Below are 26,825 nucleotides of genomic sequence, written 5' to 3'. Positions count from 1 at the left end.
TATGCAATTCATGTTGGGTAGATATGTAATTTAGTTTAAATAAATTTTGCTTGTAGGTTTGTTGGCTAGAATTAAGTTTTTTTATTTCCTAATGCTATTAATGAATTAATTCTTATGTGAATTGTTTTAGAAGTATTTATTTATAAGGAAAATAATTCGACCAACTTTCTTTTGGTTATTGAAAAGGAAATAAGAGATGGTTATGAGACGCAACGATGGTAATTATAAATAGTTTATTTAACAATATTGAATTTATCTTTACATGGATAATTAAACTCATTAATCAAAGCTAAGAGTTCATCTTTGACTAAATTTTTATTGTATTGACTTTATAATTTTTATTTGCGATCTTTTACCAATCTCTACGAATAGAATGTTAATCATCTTAGCTAACCTAGTCTTTGGCAACTAAAATTTCTTATTTGAATTAGCTCCTTTATCTAAGAGTTTTGTTGGTAGTTTAATTGTATTAAGTAAATGCTCGATAAATCACAACTCACTTTTATCTTTTTCATTAACTATTACTTTGTTATGGTATGATGAATTTGGAATTCTCCTACAAAAATTACGATTTTCTCCCACCTCCAAGCTTCATCAGTGGCAGACAACACCTCCAACCCAACTATGGTTAACCCAACAAATCCAAATGTCCCAGCCAATGATACCTCTCAATTAATCCAGTTTAATCATGCATCACAACTACCTAAAAAATATACAAGACCAACAAACTTCTTCAACTGAATTGCTCAAGTTGCAAGTCTGATGTATGACCATGATCTCATGCCTTTTCTCGATGGCACTATTGAACCACAATCACAAACCATTACTGTCAAAACGAAGCTATCCCCAACTCAATACAAACTTTGTTTCAGGCAAGATCAACTAATACTCAATGCCTTACTAGCCTCAGTATAACTTCCACCATTGAAAAAACCAATACCTGTAGCAAGCCTGGTATGAACTACACACTTTGTAAGCAAACAAATTGCATACATGCTTTTTTAGTCTTCGCAACCATCTGCAAGTCATTATAAAAGGCTCAAAGACCATAACAAAATATCTTTAAGAGATCCGTAAAATTGCAGACGAACTTGCAATTGCCGACGCTCCAATAACTGATGAAGAATTGATTCTAAAATTCCTGAATGGTTTCAATATTAAGTATGATTTTATCAAGACAACTATTCAGGCTCAAAATGAAGCCATTTCATATGAAGAGCTATTCGACAAGCTTTTTAATTGTGAGGTAATCCTTCAAACTCTGCTCTTCATACGATAGAATTTGAATTTGTTGTATTATGAATTAAAGCGCTACACCAAAACAGGTTTTTAGCGGCGTTTTTTTATGAGCGCCGCTAAAAAATGCCGCTGTCGTCAACGCCGCAAACATTTGCGGCATTTTTGGAAATAAACGCCGCAATAGACAATGACCTTTAGCGGCACTTTCCTCGCAAACGCCGCTATAGATCAGGATCTTTAGCGGCGCTTTTTTTACAAACGCCGCTATAGAACAAACCTTTAGCGACGCTTCTTGCAAAAACGCCACTAAAAACATAACATTTAAAAATATTATTTTAATGAAATAAATTTTATTTTTATGATAAATATTTTATTTTATTTTATTTTTTAAATTTGAACTTTAAATATACTTTCAAGAATAAATAAAAAAATATTATTTAAATTAAATTTTCTATGAAAATTTTAACTTTAAAACTAAATATAAAAATTAATGAATTTAGTTTTAGAATTTAAAATAATAAATTAATAACACAATTAAAATCCAAAAGTTAGAACTCAAGTTGTCGTGAATATTAAAGTAAAAATAAAAATTTAGAATCAAAACTAAAATAAATAATACATATGAGAAACAGACTGACTAGTTAAACTTGCCTATGACTATACACATTGCAAGGTAATAAAAAATACAATACAGTCTACTGCACTATCTTTGCTCTGCAAGTTTCATTGAAGGCATTCCAAACTTTCTTCCCAAGTTTTCCAAACTCGTGTGCATCCCGCAAACTTTCTTCCCAAGGCTGAAACAATGTAGGAAGCAGTTTAAGATCAGCTTAAAGAATGTCACTACACCAAAACAGGCTTTTAGCGGCGTTTTTTTAGGCCTTTAACGGCGTTTTTTAGCGCCGCTAAAAGTATTTGCGGCTCTTTCACTAACGCCACAAAAAATGCCGCTATTGACAACGTCGCTAACTTTTGCGGCGTTTATTTGAAAAAACGCCGCTAAAGAACATGACCTTTAGCGGCGCTTTTTCCACAAACGCCGCTAAAAAACATGATCTTTAGCGGCGCTTTACCCACAAACGCCGCTAAAGGTCAGGTTCTTTAGCGGCACTTTTCCTACAAACGCCGCTAAAGAACTTGACCTTTAGCGGCCTTTTTCCTATTAACGCCGCTAAAGAACCTCACCTTTAGCGGCGCTTTTCCCAAAAACGCCGCTAAAGATCATAAAAAATAAAAAAAATATTATAGAAATGTCACAAATCCAATTTAAAAATGTATAATTTAATTTGAAAACGTATTAAAATGAAAATTCATGAATAAGACATAAGGAATCACAATCGAGGTACATTGATACCAATAGCATGATCAAAAAACTTAATCACGTACGGAAAACACATGGTTAGACAGAACTTTTTACATTTTAATACATCATAACCATAACTGGTACAATTTTCTACCCTAATTGCTGCACCAACTGCAGTTTCCAGTTGAAGAACCTTGATTCCATTGACCACCTGCAACCAATTTTATAATTTAGAAATTAGAAATCCACCAGAGACGACATGGTAAGAAAGTGATACAAACCTTCGGGTTTGGAATGATCTCCATCTTGAGTGCATCAACTTCCACAAGCCTCTTGATAGCATTCAGGTTGACCCACTTGTAACATTGACTGTTAGTACTAAGCCAAATAGACAATTCTAACATGTTAAGGCAATATGACTTACAAATTGTTTGTATTGAAAATTTTAAACTTTTCTATAGACTTGAACTCATTGACCTGTTACAAAGAGAAAATCATGTCAGCCTCAACCATAAAGTTTAATTATGCCCCCAATCCAAACATTCATCTAAACATTGATCTCATTGGAGTTTAATTCACAATATAACTTTTTTTTTAAAAAAATCTAAACATTCATCTCATTAGAGTTTTTAATTCTTTGATTTGCCTCAAAATCAAACAAACCAATCAAAATGAACGTGCAGTACCTAAAAGCATAAGTTCATAAAGCCTTAAACCCTACCATATGCTGTGGTGACACTTCAGTGGAAAACCAAAAAGACACATTTTAAATGAAAAGCTTAATTCCTACATTGTATAACTATAACAAACTATTACAGGTTATGGAAAATGTCTTACTTGATAACCATCATTTTATTTAATTTGTTGCACTGGTTTGAAATAGTCAGAAAATTTCTAAATTGGAACAGAAAGCTGTATAATATAAGAAAAGAAGAAAATAAATAGATTCTAGACATACAGGGTTGATATGCGCAGCAATTCATCAACCATATCTGTAACAAGTCAAAAAAGAAATGTAAATACATAAAATAAAATAAAAAACATTATAAACAGATTTAACCAACAAGGAAATATAAAGAAAACATTAAAATTTCAGTAGAAGAAACAGAATGCTAAACCTATAAGGCATTAGGCAAGTTCAAATCACAAATGGTCAACACAAGCAGCATACTTCTTGATGGCATTTCTATCTACCTAATCCTCACTAATATATTTTATATATTTCTTATGCATCATGTTATTTCTTTGTTTTTTTCCATTACTTTATATTGTGTTGGAACAACCTGCAATGTATTCAAAGTAATGTTTAAAAGGAAAACCAACACCATAACTCACATTTTGCATATAAGCAGCCTATCATTCCCTTCTCCAGATATATAACTCACATTTTGCATATAAGCCTGAATCTAGGAATCTTCCTGCAGAGAATTAATGCTACTGCACTTCTTCAAGTGTGCATGCATAATCAGCCTGCAGGATAAAATTCAACCCAAGGATTTCAAAGAGAAATGTGAGTCAGACAACAGTACCAAAGAAAAGCTACACCGTTAATGCTTGGTTATCATGATACTTTCACCTTTGACCTTGTGCAGCTTCGGAAAATGAGGACACAATATATTCCTCTTAAGGGAGGGGGAGGGGGAGAGGGAGTTTAGAGATGTAAGGGCCTTTTTTACTGTTGACAAAACTCTAATTAAACAATATGTTTACATGTGTATTTAGGGGTCTAGGCAGTGTCACATTCAATTTGGCTTAAAAAAGTATATCAATCTTCTGGCACTCATAATTTTCTATAAGCAATGCCACCATTCAACTCCTATTACTCAAACTCCTTGAAATGCTAAGTGAAATATGATTCAATGCTTTTACTAAATTCTATTTCGTGATGTCTAATGGACACCACAATGCAAAGGCCGACTTTGGCACCTTTCAAACTGCAGTAAAACAATTTTTACAGTGAAATATTTGGAGAGAGACAGTAACTCGAACATTTCCCATCTTGTTATCAATGTTGGTTATAAATTTTATGCATAATATGCAGTACCTACTACATATTCTAATAATTTTAAAGACTGTACATATAACACAAAAATAACTACAGCTAATCAGAGTAAAAATTATACCAGTCTTTTTTGCAAAAAACATACAACCATAAACTTTCATTTGCAGAAAAATTAAGTTACACCCTATGCTGAAGCTTTGTAAAATGTAAAAATTTTATAAACAAAATTAAAAATCTAAATGTAACCTTTGTAAAATGTAAAATCTTTTTATCTATGAACCAACTAAAAATGTATCAAAAAAAATCCTTTATCGAAATAAGTAAATTTTGATTAACCTCACAAGGTCGTATGTAGTTGATGAGAATAAACGTGAGAAAACTGTAAAAAATTATTAATTTAAAATAATGCGTATGCAACACAAGGCCAGAAAGAGACGAGATATCTGTAATATATACTTTATATACACATAAATTATAGATGTATACAAAATGTTATGCACAAATATACCATTTCTTTTTTGTTCTTGAGATCACCAAAAAGGACACCACCTGCAGCAAATGAGCATGGAGATGTCAAGAATAGTTAGTGAGTGAGTGAGTTCATTAACTTTATCAATGGGCACTACCCATCCACAGCAAGCATAAAATTTATATATCATATGTGAATAAGTCTAATGGACACCAACTGGACTTGCCCGATACTTGACAAAGATTGAACAGAATATCAAACCTAAAAAAGAAAAAGAGAAGAATAGGAACACACTCAAAATATGTTGAGGTGCCTTCCTGTTTGTCATTTTAATATCCTACTATGTAAATAAAAATCCAATATATACCCTTCAACAAAATTCTAGAACACATATAAAGACAGACATGCACCACAAATATAAACAAGGAAAGCAGTGAAATAGCAAAGCATCATACCCAACATAGTTCTGGCACAAATTTTCATGTGATGTAGCTTGGAGAATTAACTTTTGAACTTGCAATTTTACAGACAAACCATGTTCCACTTCTCGGTTATCTCCAAAAGTTTCCAAACTCTGCTTGCCACGATCAACATAGTCGCCTAGAAATAGGTAATTAGCATGAGGAGGAAAACCCCATACTCGAACAGCCTTAGTAAGTCACTATATTGCACATGTATGTCACCTAAAAACACAAACAAAAATTTTATAATTAAGATACAGGACTTGTACAGAGAGAAGATACAAACCCGTTCCCCCACCCCTCAACCCAAAATAATGACAAAATTAACTTGGTAATCGTTTCACTGGACATGCAGTTTCTAATCGAATCAGCGAATTAAGTCAATAATTGCAGTTTCCAACACTAAACTTCGACTGAACCTTGCAATATCCAACTTGAGCTAATTTTAAATCTATTCTGGAAACCTAGAAATAATCAGCAATTAAAGGAAGAAAAACAAAAACAAAATCCTCCTTTCCACAAAGTTGCTAATCGTATACAGCTAACTTTGGAGAACTTTGGAGACGGAAAGGATCGAAGAACTTTGGAGAGAGGGAGAAAGAAGATCCGAGAAAAAGAAAGAAGAGGAGAAAGAAAAGAGTTTGAAAAGGGTGAATAAGCGAAATGCTCATAGACCGCGAAGAAGAGGGGAAAAAATTAGGGGTTTCAGCGGGGGAAAATTAGGATAAAAGACGCGTTTTTTAAAAATATAATAATTTTTTGTGGCGTTTTTTATAAAAACGCCACTAAAAATTAAAGTTCTAATCATAAACAACGCCGTTTTATTAAGCTTTAATGCATACAAAAAACGCCACAAAAAATTAATTTACTTAAGCCAAACGGTGACGTTTTAAATAAATAATTCTAAAATTTTTAAGTAATATTTATAAGAATTATATAAAATTATAAATTTTAGGTTTTTTGTCTTTTTTCTGTATTTTTATTTCATTTCTTATAATTTAGTCCTATATATCCAAAATAATTAATTATACGTACCTAAATATATATCCATCCATATATATATACCAATACTTTTTTTAACTTATTTATTAATTCTATTTAAAATAATATTTAAATATATCAAATGGTTTAGATTAAATTTTTAAAATATATTTTTAAAAAAACTAATTAATTTAAACCCAAAACCCTGATCTGACCCTAGAATCCCTAACTCTTAACCCCTAACCCCTCTTTTACAATTATATAAGAACTTAATTAATATATAAATTAAAAAATACTAATTAATCTAAGCCTTGAACCCTAACTCGACCCCGAATCTCTAAACCCTAAATCACTAACTCTTAACCTCTAATCCCTAATCCTAAACCTCTAACCCCTAATTACTAACCCTTAAACATTGTTTAACCTCTAAACCTTAAACCTCAGCCTTTAAACCATAAACCATAACCCCTAAACCCATAATCCATAAACCTTAAAATGGTAACACCTAAACCTTAAACTCTAAACCATATACCCTAAACCAAAAACCCTAACTATAGTGATAATTAATTTTATATTTTAAAATTAATACTATCTTTTTTAGGATTATATAAGAAATTATTTAATATATAAATTAAAAAAATCAATAATGTATCCAAAAACCTTTAAAATTATTTTAAATAATAGTATTTTAATTTTTCCATTTTTAACAATTATTTTAAATTATTTTAAATCCCTGAGCATTAGCGGTGCTTTCCTAAAAGCGCCGCTAAATCCCCGAAAGTGCTTAGGTTTTTTGCGGCGCTTTCTTAAAAACGCCGCTAAAGCCCTGAGCATTAGCGGCGCTTCCTTAAAAACGCCACTAGATCCCCGAAAGCTCACAAAACGGCGTCGTTTTGGCTTAGGTTTTTTGCAGCGCTTTCCCAAAAACACCGCTAAATCCCCGAAAGCTCACAAAACGGCGTCGTTTTGGCTCAGGTTATTTGCGGCGCTTTCTAAAAAACGCAGCTAAAGCCCCGAGCATTAGCGGCGTTTTACTGAAAATGCCACTAAATCCCCAAAAGCTCACAAAACGGCATCTTTTCGGCTTAAGTTTTTTGCGGCGCTTTCTTAAAAACGCCGCTAAAGCCCTGAGCATTAGCGGCGCTTCCTTAAAAACGCCACTAAATCCTTGAAAGCTCACAAAACGGCGTCGTTTTGGCTTAGGTTTTTTGCGGCGCTTTCCCAAAAACGCCGCTAAAGCCCTTAACATTAGCGGCGCTTCTTTAAAAACGCCGCTAAATCCCCGAAAGCTCACAAAACGGAGTCGTTTTGGCTCAAGTTATTTGCGGCGCTTTCTCAAAAACGCCGCTAAATCCCCGAGCATTAGCGGCGCTTCCTTAAAAACGTCGCTAAATCCTCGAAAGCTCACAAAACGGCGTCATTTTGGCTCAGGTTATTTGCGTCGCTTTCTCAAAAACGCCGCTAAATCCCCAAAAGCTCAGAAAACGGCGTCGTTGGGCTTAGGTTTTTTGTGGCGCTTTTTAAAAAACGCTGCTAATGCTTATTGTTAGCGGCGTTTTCCAGAAAGTGCCGCTAATGCTCGATCGTTAGCGGCGTTTTTTATCCAAACGCCGCTAAAAGTCTGTTTTGGTGTAGTGTGTAGACTAATTTTCCCACAACTAACAGCAATTAAAGTAGGCTATGAAAATAATTTAAACAATTGAATTTTGCAAAGTAATCACATCTTTCTTAACAAATTAGTAATTGTCATTGTGTGTCTTTCAATGCAACTAACAATCAAATATAATGTGCTAAAACAAAGCATGTATCTCAAAATAAAGGATACTGATTCATCAAAGATGTCTTTCCCACTCTGAAATACAAGAAAAATATCAAAAGGAATTAAGGATACGACAATTACAAACAAATTAAGACTGCAAAAATAAAATAAAATAAAACATACCCACTATCACCACATAAAGGTAATTAACTCAATAAGGCATACTCAAACAATTAGCCACATAAAGGTTTAACATTCCTAGTAATTTAGGGGGGCAGAACAATTGGCTTGAAGCAAATATCGCAAAGGATTATAGAGAACTAATCAAATATCGCACAACAATGTGAGAAAAGGAAATCTTTAATCTATTCAATACCTTGGAAGTAATTCTCCACAAAATTGGGATCCCCAAGAGTTGAATGCCGATGCTTGGAAGGTCCAATGACTGTTGATGTGGGTGATCCTCTTATACCATGATTGTCAAAACAATGGCTACTAACAGATGAAGAAGACTGTTCAGGATAGGAAATTAGTGTGGGTGATCGACCATTTCTCTATGCTTATCTCTTCTACTATATAACCATAAACTGCAAACCAACTAAATGCATCAAAAAATATATTGTCGCAGCTCGTGCACATTAATAGGCAAATAGAAAATTAGTGAAGGCCCTAACATCATAGATTACAACAAAGAGACAAGACAATCAATAATGGTTAAGAATATTTATAAAATACAATTTATAGGGTATTTTCGATTTCGTTAACTCCTCTCAAACAAAAACGAGACATGAAGCAGGAAAAACCAAATAATTGATTTTTCTTGAAAGTTAACATCCCAAAAAAAAAAACCATTGATAAGAACAAGCTATCGAAAAACATAAATGTAAAACATACAAAATTATCAATTTGTTTCTTTTTTTTTTCCAGTTTTCCAAGAAAAAAAATGATGGGTTATTTCCAAATTATGCCTAAAAAAAAATATTAATGCATGTGAAGCTGCCAAACCATAAAAGCATCATTGAAGTACCCATAGTTGGAAGAACCGAACATGCCCATGTTATGTCCATTGTTTTCAAGGTTGTATATATGAGCTTACCTATTGGTGACATGAAGAATCCTTGGTTCCGTACTTCAGATTCATTCTCCTTCAAGTTTGAAACCATGGAGTAATTTGAGACTAGCTGAAGGAGCTTCTCACTTCCCTTAAAAATTATTTGGTTAAATTACCTGCGAGGTCTCTGTATTACTAATACAACCAAAGCAAATCCTCTTAGAAAATGGTTCATCTAATCCCGTTAATGCAATTATAAACTGGTTTCACATACCTAAAAGAACTACTATTGAAGCAAATATAATTAAGAAAATACCGCCAGGACACTATCCTTTCGTCCATTGCATGGATATAATATATTTTTAATTGGCAATTGACACCCTGTTAATCCCTCACCATCTAGATATTTATACGTTTTAGATTGATTGAGTAGTAAAAATATATATTTATATGTGTTTGGCGGCGTTAAATATATAATATATATTTTTAGTTTGATAGTTAGCACCTCCCCAAACTCCTCACCCAACCCCTCGCCCATTTTGCTAAAAATATACGTGTCCCATCGCATATTTGTATTTTATATTTAAAAAAAAGTATAAGCATGGCCCCCGAACGGTTTAACCCCTTGGCAATTTTATGCATATATATTATATTAAAACCAAGTATAAGTATTGCCCCCGAGGGCAATTTTATGCATGTATACATATTACATATAAAAGAAAAACCAGAGCAAAAAAAGAGGTATAACCCCCGAGGGTTCATGAACCCTTGACACCTTTAGAGGTTGTAAACCTCCCGAGGGGTGTATGTGTATTATATTATTATATCATTAAAAAAAAGGGTTAATACCCCTCGCCATTAGCTAATTTCAATCTGGGGTGTGAATCCTGTGAGCACTTGTATGTAAATATAAGGAGTAGTTATAAATAATATATTCTTAGCTATTCCATGAGCAGTGGCTATGGATACACCACTTTGGTTTAAAAATTGGCAACTCCTTGCCGTTTCTAATTAAGAAAATCAGGAAAAAAGGAGTCAAAAGCTAAAATTAATAGACGAAAAAGAATGAAAAGTAGAAACCTAGTCAATCAACACAAAATCCAAAGGACAAATATTTGAATCATACGGCAGGGAGAAACTAGCAAATCAAAACAAACAAAACGATCAAAACTAACCTGCAATTCGCCTAATATGTCCGATAATTTACCGTTTTTCAGGAGGACAATACCCGTATAACTTGAAAACGAAATTAACAAGTTGAAGTCAAAATTAAAACAGTAAGAAAAATAAAAAAGAAGAATTGAAGTAAAAAATTCAGTTGGAATGGTACCGGCGCCGGCTAAGATCAAGATCTTCGACAAACCTACTCCAGTTTGCATAGCCATGATAGTGTTTTCGAAAAAATTAATCATATAAAAAACAAAATATGTTGCATTAGTAAGGAACAAGAAAAAGAACCTGCAAGGGTATGTAATCTGAACATTGGTAACATCCTTGGTTATAGATTTCAAGAAAATCTCAGATGGTTTAACTCGAGCTAATAGTCGCAATCCCTTTTTGCTCTTTTTCTCATCGTTTCCTTGGTTTCCTGGTTCTGGGTTCTTTGATTTTGTACCTCTTTTATCCATTTGAGAGTTTTAAGACGAATAGCAAATAAGAATTGGCTTGGCTTCAGTTGGGAAGAAACTGAGTTGAATAAGCTTTTGGGTTTTTTTTACTGGATGTGGGAAATTAGGGATTTTAGGGGAGAAAGTTGGGGATTTCGGAGTGGGGAGTTTTATAAAATGGCGCTATTTTTTTAAAGTGAAATTATTTTTGTGATGTTTTTTTATAAAAATGTCGTTATTGTTTACCTTTAGTTTTTTTTTCTTTTTGAACAAAATAATGCCATTTTGTTATTCTACAAATTTTTTATTTTGTTTTTTATAAATTAATTTATTTTTTGCGGCGTTTTTTATAAAACCGCCACTATTTCATTTTGAGCAAAATGACGCTGTTTTACTATACTAAAAATTTTTTATTTTATTTTTTATAAATTTATTTATTTTTGCGGCGTTTTATAAAAATTCCACAAAAATTGTTTCATTTTGAACAAAATGACGTCGTTTTGCTATTTTAGTTTTTATTAATTGATTTATTATTTGCGGCGTTTTATGAAAAACGCCGCAAAATATTAAATGACGACGTTTTGCTATGCTAAAATTTTTTTATTTTGTTTTTTATAAATTGATTTTTTATAAAATAAAATAAAAAGTACTCTCAAAATAAATATTGTATATTTTAATAAGAAAACAAATGATAAAATGGTTGTAATTAATTATTAAGTTAGAATTATCTAAACTAAGTAATTACCTATATATCCATATCATTTTTATTTCATTTTTATTTTTTTATTTTTTATTATAATTTGGTCCTCTCCAAAATAAATAATTATACATAAATATCCATATCAATCTATTACTTTTTTAACTTATTTATTAATTCTATTTAAACTAATATTTAAATATATCAAATGGTTTAGATTACATTTTTTTAAATATAAAAGCATTAATTAATTGTATAAAATTTTATCATTTAACAAATCTCAAGTAAACCTTAACCTTAAACCCTCTAAATTGACCATTCAATACATATAAAATCTATCTATTATATATCTCTTAAATAATTTAAACTATACTCATAATTTCCATATATTTGATTTATTATTATCTATTTTACAATTATATAAGAACATATTTAAAATATAAATTAAAAAAATAATTAATCTAAACTCCAAACCTTAACTCGACCCCTGAATCCCTAAACCTTAAATCCTTAACTCTTAACCCATAACATCTAACCCCTAACCCCTAAACCTTAAATCCCAACTCTTAAACCATAATCCCTAATTCATAATCCCTAAATCCGTACTCCCTAAACCTTAAAATATGAACTCCTAAACTGGCCTTAAATCTTAAATTAATCATATACCCTAAACAAATTTATTATTATCTCTTTTACAATTATATAAGAACATATTTAAAATATAAATTAAAAATAATTAATTTAAACCCAAAACCCTAACTCGACCCCTAAATTCCTAACTTTTAATCCCTAAACCCCTAACCCTCTAACCCTTAAACCTTAAATCCCAACCCTTAATCCATAATCCCTAAACCCATACTCCTTAAACCTTAAAATATGAACTCCTAAACTGGCCTTAAATCTTAAAAAAATCATATACTCTAAACCAAAAACCCTAAACAAATTTATTATTATCTCTTTTACAATTATTTTAAATAATAGTATTTTAATTTTTCCATGTGTTTTATTTCAAATTATTTCTACGTGTCATTATTTTTTTCTGAAGATTTTAAATATTCAATTAGAAATAAATTGAATTTTATTTAATATGAATAAACCAATTAAGATAAAATATTTTTAGCGGCGCTTTTTTAAAAACGCCGCTAAATCCTCAAAAGCTCAGAAAACGGCGTCGTTGGGCTTAGGTTTTTTGCGGTGTTTTCTCAAAAACGCCGCTAAAGCCCTGAGCATTAGCGGCGCTTTCTTAAAAACGCCGCTAGATCCCCGAAAGCTCAGAAAACGGCGTCGTTGGGCTTAGGATTTTTTGCGGCGCTTTCCCAAAAACGCTGCTAAAGCCCTGAGCATTAGCGGCGCTTTCTTAAAAACGCCACTAAATCCCCGAAAGCTCAAAAAATGGCGTCGTTGGGCTTAGGTTTTTTTGCGGCGCTTCCCTAAAAACACCGCTAAAGCCCTGAGCATTAGCGGCGCTTTCTTAAAAACGCCGCTAAATCCCCGAAAGCTTAGAAAATGGCGTCGTTGGGCTTATGTTTTTTTGCGGTGCTTTCCTAAAAGCGCCGCTAAAGCCCTGAGCATTAGCGGCGCTTTCTTAAAAACGCCGCTAAATCCCCGAAAGCTTAGAAAACGGCGTTGTTGGGCTTAGATTTTTTTGCGGCACTTTCCCAAAAACGCCGCTAAATCCCCGAAAGCTCAGAAAACGGCGTCGTTAGGCTTAGGTTTTTTTGCGACGCTTTCTTGGAAACGTCGCTAAATCCCCGAAAGCTCGGGAAACGGCGTTGTTGGGCTTAGGTTTTTTGTTGCGCTTTCTCAAAAACGCCGCTAATGCTTATTTTCAGCGGCATTTTCCGTAATGTGCCGCTAATGATCGATCGTTAGCGGCGTTTTTTATCCAAACGCTGCTAAAAACACCGCTAAAAGCCTGTTTTGGTGTAGTGGAGATAATAAAATTACTCATTAAGCTACGCTCCATAGAATTAGAGAAAATAGAACTGTGTAAACAATTCTTGTCCATTGTTTTTCTATTGTTTATTGTAATGCCATCTGAAGTGCCCACTCCCATTGCCGCTTCAGTCACTACTTACGCACTTTGTTTTTCTTAAGTAATTATTAATTGTAGGTTTTAACAAAGGTACTAGCTCTCACCCCATTTCCACCACTCAAACTTCTTTACCTTCTACCTTTAATCTTATCTCAGCTGACAAACACCAAATTCATACCATGCTGTTAACTAACCCACCAACTCAAAATATCTCCCAATCTGAACCATCTCCACTAGTCATTCCTCTCCGATCAGCCAAACCATGTCATCATTCACTCTAAAAACCAAATTTTTGAGCCCAAAATTTTTTTGATCATCTTAATTGCCTCTCACATACCCACCTTTTTCAAACTAACTACCAAATATCCACACTAAAAAGCATCCATGCAAGAGGAGTTTGATGCCTTAAAAACTAATGAGACTTAAACCCTTGTTCCTCGAGACCCAAATACACCAATGTAATTAACTACAAGTGGATTTTCAGAATCAAACGAAAATTAGATAAATTAATATAGCATTATAAAGCTCAACTTGTTGCAAAAGGTACACTCAACGAGAAGGTGTGGACTGTAATTCTACCTGTGCCTAGTCATAATACTCACATATCATACTCTTACTTATCTTGAACATACTCCTTAAATTTCCCGTTGAACTACTTGTAATATTAGGGATGTTCGGGATATTTCGTACACCTAGTAGGACGCCAATGCCATATCCCAGATATGGTCTTACATGGGATCACATATCGATGCCGATGCCATGTCCCAGACATGGCCTTACTCTGGCCCTCATCTCGAGCCGATGCCATGTCCCAGACATGGTCTTACACTGGCTCTCCTATGTCCGTGCCGATGCCATGTCCCAGACATGGTCTTACACTGGCACACTCACTGCCATGGTCCAACCATGGTCTTTTCCATCAATTCATCATGAGTTGTAGTACGAATGTGCTTGACCCTGCATTTCTCACGATTGATCCTTCAATCTAATCTTGTACTTGCATAAAGTCATGATTAAATAACAAATATATATAAAATAAAACATCATCTCAATTCAAATTTAATAATCGATCACTTAGACTAACCATATGAACTTACCTCAACGCGAATCGATCATTTTGATTTATATTTCCCCGTACTTAGTCCAAATCTCGATTTCTTCGATCTAAAATATCACATTTCACTTAATTATCACTCACATTACTCATTTTAATACAAAAATCATACTACGGAAAATTTACAATTTTGCCCCTAAACTTTCTCATGATTACAATTTTGCCCCTAGGCTCGTAATATGATTTTTATTCAATTTCCATAACATTCAAGGTCAGCCAAACCTTTTTATCTGCTAAAGCAACCTCAAATTCTTATTATTTACAACTTTTAGGAGCATTTACAACTTTTACTAATTAACCCGTTTTAAGCATTTTCAACGAAAATCACTTAGCAAAAATTGTTCTCCTAACCTCGTGCACCCTTATCTATCTTTAAACATCAAAATGCACAAATATCTAGCATGGGTAAATTTTTAAACTTCATTTTTCTTGCAAATAAATAGTAAAAATAGAAAGGTTAAGCTTCTAGGATCTCAAAAATACGAAGAACATTAAAAACGGGGCTCAAATGCACTTACAATTGAACTTTGAAAAAGCTTGAAACCCTAGCCATGGCTTTCTAAAAGTTTCGGCAGTACGGAGAAGAGAATGAGTAGATTTTTGGGTTTCAATTTTGTCTTTTATGCCTTAAAACACCCAAATGACAAAAATGCCCTTTTTACTATACCTTCAATTTTTACCCTTCCATGACTAGTTTTGTCTATAACAAAATATGATGGTCTATTTGTCATTTAAAGACCTCTAATTTAAACCCCCATTTAAAACAAGTACTTATGTTCTAGAACTCATATTTTGCAATTAATACAATTGAATCCCAATAATAAAATTGGTCACTTTATCGATAAAATTTCTTAACAAAATTTGCACACCATCACCCAAACATATCATAGACTCTAAAATAATTATAAATTAAATATTTCTACTTCGAGTTTTTTTTTGGGTCTTGAAACTACTGTTCCGACTAGGCCCTATTTTGGGCTGTTACATTTCTCCCCCCAGAGGGATTTTCGTCCCCGAAAATCTTACCAAAAGATAAACTTAGGATTTATTTCGCAAAACACTGTCAAATTCTCAGACAGCTTTGGCATCTCACTTCTTAAACCAAGATTCTGAACTGTACTTTCTTATCCTGGACAAAAGAACCACATCACTGAATTTTCTCAAGTTCTGATGAAATACACACTGATAAGTAACTGGCCTCATCCTATCAATAGTCTGATACTCTTCGATGAACCGTAACTCACTTTTCTTTACTTACCAAATAAAAAAAATTCTGTCACTAGCATACTTTCAGAAGCACCTGTCACTTATCTAAGTTTCAATACTCTTACCTTTCGATTCTGTATTTGTCTTGAAATAACAAATAAATGGTCGGTTTCTTACTTGGAGTTCTAAATCAAAAGTTAGTTCCTATCGATCACTTCTAGCTTACTATTTACTGACAAAATTCTAAGTTTCACAAAATCATGGAATAAGCATCATTATTTCTGAATAATAATCAATTTCTAATTCACATCATAAGATTCTTTTCATGCAGTATTAACTGAGTGCAAGCATAAGCTATTATTTTCACGTTCTTGTATCAAAATACACTTTAAACCAATAAACTATTCAGACTGAATAATTGAATTGGTCTTGACTGTTTCACAGTACCCTTCTAAAGGAACCGTTTTCATCTGGTTGCCATGATAACTCAGACATGTATCCTATTGCAATTCTTTCTGGATACGAATCAATAATCCTTAAATGAACTATATAGTTTCAATGATACATAACAATCTCGTTTTAACTCTTTGAGATATATCAAATTACTCAGAAATAACAACCATAGCGCGGATTCCAGCTCAATCCTTCACTGTTTACTCTTTTATCAATGTTGATTCCTTTCCCAAAATCTAAAGATAGATCACATCTAATAAAATTTATTTTACTATTAATTCTCAAAATACTGAACCACATTGGAATTGCATTTCTTTGACTATTGAAATCGTAGCGTCATCTCAAGTCTAACATCTCAGTCACACCAATAAACAATATTTTAACTAATGCAAAAGCACAATCTTTACACATTTGACAACAGTAACACTATACATTCACTATCAAACTAGATTTCATAACCACAAAAGTATGATTACTTCCAGTAAAAGAATATCTCTTGCACAATTCATAAAATAAAGTGGATAAGAAATCTAAGATAAAGATATCCAAGATTCGATACTATACTAGAAGCCTGAGAATATAGTTCATAAGAGAAATAATATTGACTTCAACAATTCTCAGAAAATTTCCAGCAGGAAAATAATATTTATAAGCATTGAACAATAACAGAAGCATCATAGTCTTCATATACACATTTCACAGAATAACAATCAGTGGAAACTGAATTTCAACATCATATGAACTTTACTGTCACTTTTCTATCAACTCATTTTAATAGAATACCAGAAAAGATAGAATAATGCCGATCACGGCCCAGACAGATTAACACTACTTTCATTTATCACTGAAATCAACTAGCATTCTCATATGATAAGAACCCCTAACGAGTCGATTAGTCAACATTAACTTTTTTCTTAACTGTAACATTGCGAAACTCGGATAATTTTCATAATAACCCGGCATTCCTTCTGTGACTGTAATTAATCGTCAAATCATTTTTTTTAACTTCAATCACATTTTCAATCAACCTGTCCTTGAACTCTTTGACCTCTCACTTATGAACACATTTGACATGAATCTCATGAAATCAATTATGATTTACCTCATTAGCAATGGGGTGAGGTTGTAAGGCCTCTAACTCTATTCTCATATACACATGTACATAACTTAACACTTATCAGCTTTTAACACACTATTACATTCATGTAATTTACTTTAAGCAAATTGACATGAATGTTCATCTCATAATAACCTTCTGCTCACCTTATGCAAATGAACGTACTTATTCATGCAGTCTATTAATATTGAATTCATTCACTTAATCAACAGATTTGACACATATTATCATCAAAATTTTATCACAGTTTTTTTTCTTCAAGTAATTTAACTTATATACTCATGTCTCAAAAACTTTCTAATTATATTAGGCAAACAAGCGCACTTATAAATATATTCAATAAATCTTGAGTAAGTTTACTCATCACATTCACTTTATCTACTAAATAAACATATAATCTCATACCGACACAATCAAGCATGGGTGTTTAACACTTTATAACTCTTATTTCATTGTACTTTTCCATGTTTCAAGCATAATTCTTATTGAACTATTTCAATTTAGTTTATTCAAATATTATGACCAAAGTAAGCATATCAAGGTTTCATCCAATTCATGTTCGTAAGTGTCCTTTTTGATATAAAATTCTCAGGACATACTATAAAGTCGTCTATGATATATTCGAATTGCCTTTCCAGGCTAAATCCTTTTTCATAACATTCATAACAATTTATGCTTAACTTTCGATTTGCAATTATCACACTTTATTCATTATCACATACACATCATGAATTATCCTCCATACTTTCCCAAGTTTAGCTCATCAAAACACACTTTCTATACTATTAGACTTAGCTCAGTTGGAAGCCCATCTGCCTACTAAAATAATTCTGGTCAGGGTCGGGAGTTGTCACACTATCACAGTTCAATATGGCATGTATAGCTAGACCCGTGCTCCTGCTAGATTAGCCTTAGAATCGACTAAACCATGCTCTGATACCACTAAATGTAACACCCCTTACCCGTATCCAATGCAGGAATAGGGTACGAGGTGTTACCGGACTTAAAATTTCTTAAACATATAAAACTGGGTCATAAAATTTCGTCAACATGTATCACACTATAATTGGACATCCGAATATCCAATTTTAGATTCACATTCCCATACACATCGTCATTCATGAAATCATTTGTAAACCACCTCCATAACATCCAATTATGCAATTACCACATACATGAATAACCATATCATAGGCGTATAACAACCGTCAATATTGGCCATAAGAAATATGACATATATGACAAAGCGACCAAACCTACTATACATGCCATAACCCAAAAATTTATGTATCTAGATATACCAAGTGTTCTAATTGATAGTGTGAGCGAATCTCCGACGTCCACCGATCCCCGAGCTAACTTGGCGATACTATAAGGTAAAGGAAAAGAGAGAGGAAGTAAGCATAAATGCTTAGTAAGTTCATATGAAAATAATGAGAAATTATTAAACTTGTGTGGACAAATCCTCGCAATAATTTCTTATGATGATATAGTCATTATATCACATGCTTACACTTTATTACTAATATTCACATTAATCTGTCTACTTGAGTCACTGTCACTAAATTATTTATTTCTCGAGCTACAGAACTCCAAATGAAAAACCGTAAATTTTCCCTGAAACTAGACTCACATAATTTCTTACCATAGAAATTTCAGAATTTTTTGTCTATCCAATTAATACAGTTTATTCATTAAATATTCCCCTATTTCACTGTTTGACAACTCTGACCCCTCTTCACTAAAAATTAATTATCTCATTGCAAAAAATTCAAATGATGTCCCCGTTTGTTTCTCTTGAAATTAGACTCATTTATAAATTTAAGCATATAAATTACAAACTATAATTATTTTTTTAAAATTTTTAGTAATTTTCCAAAGTTGGAACACGGGATTTCGAATTCATTCTATCCCTGTCTCACTAGAATTCAAATATCTCAAAATATATATCTCTTTTGCTTACTCTATTTCATTTATATGAAAATAGACTCATTCAGATTTAATTTCATATCTCATACAACCTCTAATTCAATTTCCACCATTTTTGGTGATTTTTCAAAGTCACACAATTGTTTCTGTCCTAAACTGTTTTGGTTGTTAAATTTACTCATTCTTAATTTCAATGCCTCATTTCATCATGCCAAAGGGTTGATTAAAGATCGAACACATTGTTCGTAACATATGTTTTCACTTAATTAGTTTCCCAATAAACACTTTGAAATAATCTCAGTTACACGGTGGATCAGCACACAACACCACCCTTATAATCAATAGTACTCAGTGAAATCAGCACATAGCAACTACCTTTATACTTAATGGTACAGGGTGAATTCAGCACATAGCAATCACTTATATAACCATTGGTATCCAGTGAAATCAGCACATAGCAATCACCTTTATTTTCATTAATATCCGGTGGAATCAGCAAATAGCATTCACCTATATTTCCAACGATATCTGATCCATTCCGAAGGTTCAACCATAAATTCTCATATATATATATATTTAAACCTTTTTCCAACTCTTCCATATTCAACCGTAATTCATTATTCACCTCAAGTAATTATTCCATATTCAATCATATCTCATAAAAAATGTTAAAACGTAAGTAAAAACAAGGAATTAATCACATACAAACTTACTCGTTTGCATCCTTATTAATAATGCATCATAATCTGAGCACATTATTTATGAGTCTCGTATACATACCTGTGCCTAGTCATAATACTCACATATCCTACTCTTACTTATCTTGAGCATACTCCTTAAATTTCCTGTTGAACTACTTGTAATATTAGGGATGTTCGGGATATTTCGTACACCTAGTAGGACGCCAATGCCATATCCCAGATATGGTCTTACATGGGATCACATATCGATGCCGATGCCATGTCCCAGACATGGTCTTACACTGGCTCTCCTATGTCCGTGCCGATGCCACGTCCCAGACATGGTCTTACACTGGCACACTCACTGCCATGGTCCAACCATGGTCTTTTCCATCAATTCATCATGAGTTGTAGTACGAATGTGCTTGACCCTGCATTTCTCACGATTGATCCTTCAATCTAATCTTGTACTTGCATAAAGTCATGATTAAATAACAAATATATATAAAATAAAACATCATCTCAATTCAAATTTAATAATCGATCACTTAGACTAACCATATGAACTTACCTCAACGCGAATCGATCATTTTGATTTATATTTCCCCGTACTTAGTCCAAATCTCGATTTCTTCGATCTAAAATGTCACATTTCACTTAATTATCACTCACATTACTCATTTTAATACAAAAATCATACTACAAAAAATTTACAATTTTGCCCCTAAACTTTCTCATGATTACAATTTTGCCCCTAGGCTCGTAATATGATTTTTATTCAATTTCCATAACATTCAAGGTCAGCCAAACCTTTTTCTCTTCTAAAGCAACCTCAAATTCTTATTATTTACAACTTTTAGGAGCATTTACAACTTTTACTAATTAACCCGTTTTAAGCATTTTCAACGAAAATCACTTAGCAAAAATCGTTCTCCTAAACTAGTGCACCCTTATTCTATCTTTAAACATCAAAATGCACAAATATCTAGCATGGGTAAATTTTTAAACTTCATTTTTCATGCAAATAAATAGTAAAAATAGAAAGGTTAAGCTTCTAGGATCTCAAAAATACGAAGAACATTAAAAACGGGGCTCAAATGCACTTACAATTGAACTTTGAAAAAGCTTGAAACCCTAGTCATGGCTTTCTGAAAGTTTCGGCAGTATGGAGAAGAGAATGAGTAGATTTTTGGGTTTCAATTTTGTCTTTTATGCCTTAAAACACCCAAATGACAAAAATGCCCTTTTTACTATACCTTCAATTTTCACCCTTCCATGACTAGTTTTGTCCATAACAAAATATGATGGTCTATTTATCATTTAAAGACCTCTAATTTAAACCCCCATTTAAAACAATTACTTATGTTCTAGAACTCATATTTTGCAATTAATACAATTGAATCCCAATAATAAAATTGGCCACTTTATCGATAAAATTTCTTAACAAAATTTGCACACCATCACCCAAACATATCATAGACTCTAAAATAATTATAAATTAAATATTTCTACTTCGAGTTTTTTTTTTGGGTCTTGAAACTACTGTTTCGACTAGGCCCTATTTTGGGCTGTTACAAAACACATATGGAAGACGGCATCAGGAGATTTTTTGAAGAAGCTGGAAATTTTAAAAAAAGGCCTAGAAAATTGGGCGAGACAAATGCGAAGAAATAAACAATGGAAAAGGAATTTTTAACAGCAAAGTTATCAAAACTGATTGAAGCTGAAAGGGACGATATTAACTTGGCTGAAATGATTGATACGAAGATTCAGCTAAACTTTGAAATCGAAAAAGATGAAAGATATTGGGAACAAAGGGCTAGACTGAACTGGCTAAAACTAGGTGATAGAAATACAACGTTTTTCCATAGCCAAGTAACGCAGAGGAGGAGGAAGAATCTGATTAACAAGCTATAAAACGATAGTGGATAGGAAACGGAAGATCGTCAGGAAATGGAGTGTATTGCACGATCTTACTTTTAGACTTTATTCACTTCAGGTTATTAGGAAAACTATGATCATTTGCTCTCGGGTATTGATCAATATGTTTTTGAGGAGGATAACAGAAAGCTTACAGTGCAATATACAAAAGAAGAGGTTCGAGAGGCGTTGTTTGAAATGCAACCCATGAAGGCACCTAGTGAAGATGGATTTTTAGGTTTTTTTATCAGAAATGTTGGCACTTTATTGGAGAGGAAGTCGTTACTTTTTGTTTACAACTCTTGAATGGAAAAATGGAGGTCAATTCAGTTAACTCAACACATATTGTGCTTATCCCAAAAATTAATAATCTTTCTAATATGACACATTTTCTGCCTATTAGTTTATGTAATGTTATTTATAAAATCATGGCTAAGGCTATAGCAAACAGATTTAGAGGTGTTATTGATAAATGCATTGATAGCGCGCAAAGTGCCTTTGTGCCAGGAAGATTAATCTCAGATAATGTACTGCTAGCATATGAATTACTACATACACTAAAACAGAAGAGAATGGGGAAAAAGGGTTATATGGCAGTAAAACTAGACATGAGTAAAGCTTATGACAGGGTTGAATGGAAATTTATTAGGGAATGTTGCGGATGGGATTTACTCAAAACTGGGTCGATTGTATCATGAACTGCATGTCTACTATTTCTTATCAAGTTGTGCTCAATGGAAGTATTGGAGAAACTTTTCGTCCAACCAGAGGGCTTCGACAAGGTGACCTATTGAGTCCGTTTCTTTTTCTAATATATGGAGAGGGATTATCTAGTCTTATGAGAATAGCTACAAAAGAAGGAATTTTAAAAGGAGTCAAGGCAAGTATAAGCGGTCCACAGGTGTCACATTTATTATTTGTAGACGACTATATTTTATTTGGAGAAGCGTCAAGAAAAAGAGCTTTAGTATTCAAGGAGATCCTAAGCGAGTATAAACGATGTCCGGGTCAGTGTGTGAATTTTGATAAATCAACTGCCTTCTTTAGTAAAAACACGCTGGAGGAAGAAAAACAATTAGTCGTCAACTTGTTGGGAGTTTGGAGTTCAGATGAGCCAGAACAATATCTAGGTTTGCCGAACACAGTAGGTCGAAGAAAGAATGAGTCTTTTCGAGCTCTAAAAGATAGATTAAAGCAGTGTATTAAAAACTGGAGTATTCGATTTCTATCGCAAGGTGGAAAAGAGGTATTCATTAAGGCTGTCTTATAAGCCATACCGACATATTTAATGGCTTGCTTTTTACTCCAAAAGTCACTATGCGATGAAATGGAGGGCATTGTTGTGAAATATTAGTGGCAAAAGGGTCGTGAAAAGGGGGAATTCACTGGTGTACTTGGAAAAATCTTTGCATTTTGAAAGAAAACGGAGGGTTGGGTTTTCGAAATCTTAGCCAGTTTAATATTGCGATGTTAGCCAAACAGGGCTGGAAAATTTTTAATTATCCAAATTCTCTTTTAGCCAGAGTTCTTAAAGCTAAATATTATCCACGTTTTGACTTTCTAAATGTACAGTTGGGAAACTTACCATCTCTTACCTAGAAGAGTATTTGGGCAGCGAAGGGTCTCCTTCTTAAAGGACTAAGCTGGAGAGTTGGGAGAGGAAATGCAATCTCTATTTGGACTGACTGATGGATACCAGGGATTGAACCTAAGTCATGGCACAACAGAGGAGGCAATGGTGAGCTAGAACTAGTATCAGATCTAATTGACAGTACAACTAAGATGTGGAAAATGGAGATAATTACAACTACCTTCCAAATGGACATTGCTCAAAGAATATTGCAGATTCCTCTTGCGATAACAGACTATAAAGACATGCAAGTGTGGAAAGGTGAACACTCTGGTGAGTTTTCAGTACGAAGTGCCTACAAACTATTACAAGATGCTAGCTTGGATCCTAGTAGTTATGTAGTACAGGCTGAAACTAAAGAATTCTACAGGAAGTTGTGGAATTTACAACTACCATAAAAAATGTTAATTCTTATATGGCGAATTTCTTGGAACTATATCCCTACGCTAGTTAATCTTAGATACAAGAGAGTGATTATAAATGCTAGTTGTCCTCGATGCTGCTCCGAAAAAGAAGACAGCTACCACGTGTTTCGACAATGTCCTACAAGCATTGATGTTTGGAATAGTCTTAATATGACTTGGGTAACAGCAAACATAGATCAAAATACATGGACATGGCTCACTTGGGTTTTTGGAAGGGTAGAAAGGAGCAGATCCGAATGTTCTACAGTGTCTTATGGGTTATTTGGGGCTCACGGAATTAGATGGTTCATGAGAGGAAAATCACATCAGGATGGGACCTTTCACACAAAATACAGAGCTACTTATTGGAACTTGAAGGAGTGCATGAAAAAAAGCTTACCTTTACGTCCGCTAGAACTCAAGGACAAGGAGGGGAGTCAATGGGGGAGATAATATAGTTCGACGCAGCTTTTGATATTAGAAATTCCAGATCGGCGTTAGGATTAGTAGTTCGAGATTAGAAAGGTGTGATTAAAGCCTCAAAATTGATTCTTCATTACAATGTCTCATCTCTGTTTGTTGCAGAGGCATGTGCATGTTTAGAAGCAACCAAGTTAGGCATCGAAATGGGTTTAGGCTTAGTTACGATTATGGGGGATTCGAAAATAGTTATCAATAGATGGCAAACAACAATTCGAGATAAATCGATTATTGGAGCGATTATTAAAGATATCCAGAGTAATAAATATCGCTTTCAAGAAATTGCCTTTAGGTTTATTCAAAGAACAGAGAATCTTTAGGCTCACAAACTAGCAAAGGATGCGTTAAAGAAAGAGAAAGAGCTATACCTTGTGGGGGAGACGCTGAACTATAATGAAACTACTCCAGAAGAAAGATGGCCACAAAACCCAAACTGAAGAAAGATGTTGAAGGTGAAATGAAACGACAAAGATAACAAATAAAGATAGATTTTTTTTTGGAAGTTGCTATTCTTTGAACAGAACTGACATTTTGACATGAAAAGTCGGAAATAATAATGGCGTCCAGGCTGTTTTGATTTGGTTGGGAAATGACCGTTGGTTTACTTTCTCTTATTTTCTTTAGTATTTATTTTCTGTTTATTTTCTTAGTTAAATTTCAGTGGGCTTCTCACTTAAGATAAAAGTGTAGTCCATGTTTTAATTTTCTGTCCATTCCAGCATAACTGAGCCCAATGCTTTTCGGGTTGCAGTATTAGTTTTTCCATTCAAATAATAATGCCCCAGTCAATTTATTAAAAAAAACTATAATATTAAATTTAAAAAAATAAAGGCAAAACAACATGCAATAATTATAATATTAGTTCAAGGTAAATAGGAATTATATTTAAACTAAATTAATAAACATATTTAATAATAGTGATCAAACAAAAAAGAAACGATTTTAAAAGTGCTTGCTTCACACAATATAAACTTATAGAAAAATTTTAAAAATAATATCATCATATTATATTACCTCATCATCAATTAAAATAATCTTTGATAATTCTCAAGTGCCATTGTTGTTCGAATATGATTCAATGTTGTCTCTTCGAAGAGCCATTGCTTTAATTCTCCATTCCTTTTTATATTATTTTAACTTGTTAATTCTAAAAATCTTCATTTTTTATTAGTAATTTTTCTTTGATGCTACTTGATTGAATATGTCTAACTATTGAATGTTATTTATAAAGCTAACTTAAAATTCAATAGGTATATAACTCTAATATTAATTAAGTGATAATTCATATGCTTAAAATTCTATTCAAGTAGTTACTCTATTTTACAACAATAAAATTAGCACAATTCTTTTAAAAAAATAAACATAACCATTTTTACGTAAAATTTTTTAATAAATAATTGTAAATTATAATTATATTCAAGTACTAACTCTATTTTAAAATTAGCATAACATTTTAAACTAATAATTCTAAGTTAAATTATAATTATTTTAAACTAATAATTCTAAGTTAAATTATAATTATTTATAAAGTTAATTTAGTAATATGATAAAAAAATAAAGGGTATTGTTGTCAGTTGAAAAGTTTTTCCAAACTCATGTCTTTATATATATACATAAACATATATATAATAAAAATAATAGATTTTATTTTTGCGTTTTATTTTCTTTATGAATTTATAAATGTACAAGCCCAATTTAGCCCAGGCCCAACACACTCAAAACAGACAAGAAAAGAAACCAAAAATAATAAACAGACTAGCCCAAATGCAAGCCCAAAAACCCACCTAAACTCAATACCCTAAAATAGACCCAAAATAGCCCAACCAGGCCCAAAACCCATTAAACAAATTAGGGTTTCAGCTTTTTTGAAACCCTAGCTAGCCCTAGCTGCCTCTGCCACCCTACTTACCACCGACCCACCGCCATCGTCACATCACCCATCGCCACGCCCATCGAGTGCCTGCAAAATCAAGAGAAAGAAATGATAGCAAGCAAAAAATAAAAGAAATATGTAAAAAGATGGCTATAAAAGGAGCCATTTTGAACCGATTGTAGTCTCTCTCATTTTTTTATATACAAATAGATTCGAAAAAAAAAACAAATAGATTTACTTCAAAGGTGATTCCCGTTCCTATTACTTTGTTCTTGAGTTTTTATTTTTTTTACTTTTTTTTTAGTTTTTCTTTTCCTCTTTCGAAATACATATACATATTTTTTTTCTCAAAAATAACAGTGTATATACATACATAAATATACAAAAATAAAAAAAATCTTACCTTTGAACTTTT

At 32.8% G+C, this 26,825-nt stretch overlaps 1 long non-coding RNA gene across 26 annotated transcripts; it reads right to left on the bottom strand.

The window, feature by feature from the left end:
- Nucleotides 1-1,817: 1,817 nt before the first annotated feature.
- LOC107926055 (uncharacterized) lies at nt 1,818-25,150 on the bottom strand. 26 transcript variants are annotated; one of them, XR_005912448.1, is made up of 9 exons: nt 9,311-11,153; nt 8,591-8,801; nt 5,469-5,696; nt 5,053-5,093; nt 3,878-4,012; nt 3,501-3,534; nt 2,824-3,019; nt 2,657-2,753; nt 1,818-2,036 (listed from the first exon to the last, which is right to left on the bottom strand). It is a non-coding gene; the product is annotated as an uncharacterized lncRNA (long non-coding RNA). The 26 variants fall into 26 exon arrangements; XR_005912465.1 differs by lacking the exons at nt 1,818-2,036; nt 8,591-8,801; nt 9,311-11,153 and adding exons at nt 14,702-20,534; nt 20,675-20,741; nt 23,609-23,731; nt 24,458-24,629; nt 24,906-25,122 and having other exon boundaries at nt 2,557-2,753; nt 2,824-3,534; nt 3,878-5,093; XR_005912449.1 differs by having other exon boundaries at nt 2,824-2,898; nt 2,967-3,019; nt 3,878-5,093; nt 8,591-11,161.
- Between the last annotated feature and the right edge of the window lie 1,675 nt (nt 25,151-26,825).

The sequence above is a fragment of the Gossypium hirsutum genome, chromosome D04 (genome assembly GCF_007990345.1).
Source record: "Gossypium hirsutum isolate 1008001.06 chromosome D04, Gossypium_hirsutum_v2.1, whole genome shotgun sequence".
In the NCBI taxonomy this organism is placed as follows: Eukaryota; Viridiplantae; Streptophyta; class Magnoliopsida; order Malvales; family Malvaceae; genus Gossypium; species Gossypium hirsutum.
Note: the sequence above shows the minus strand (reverse complement) of the source record. Positions and strands in the feature narration are given on the sequence as shown.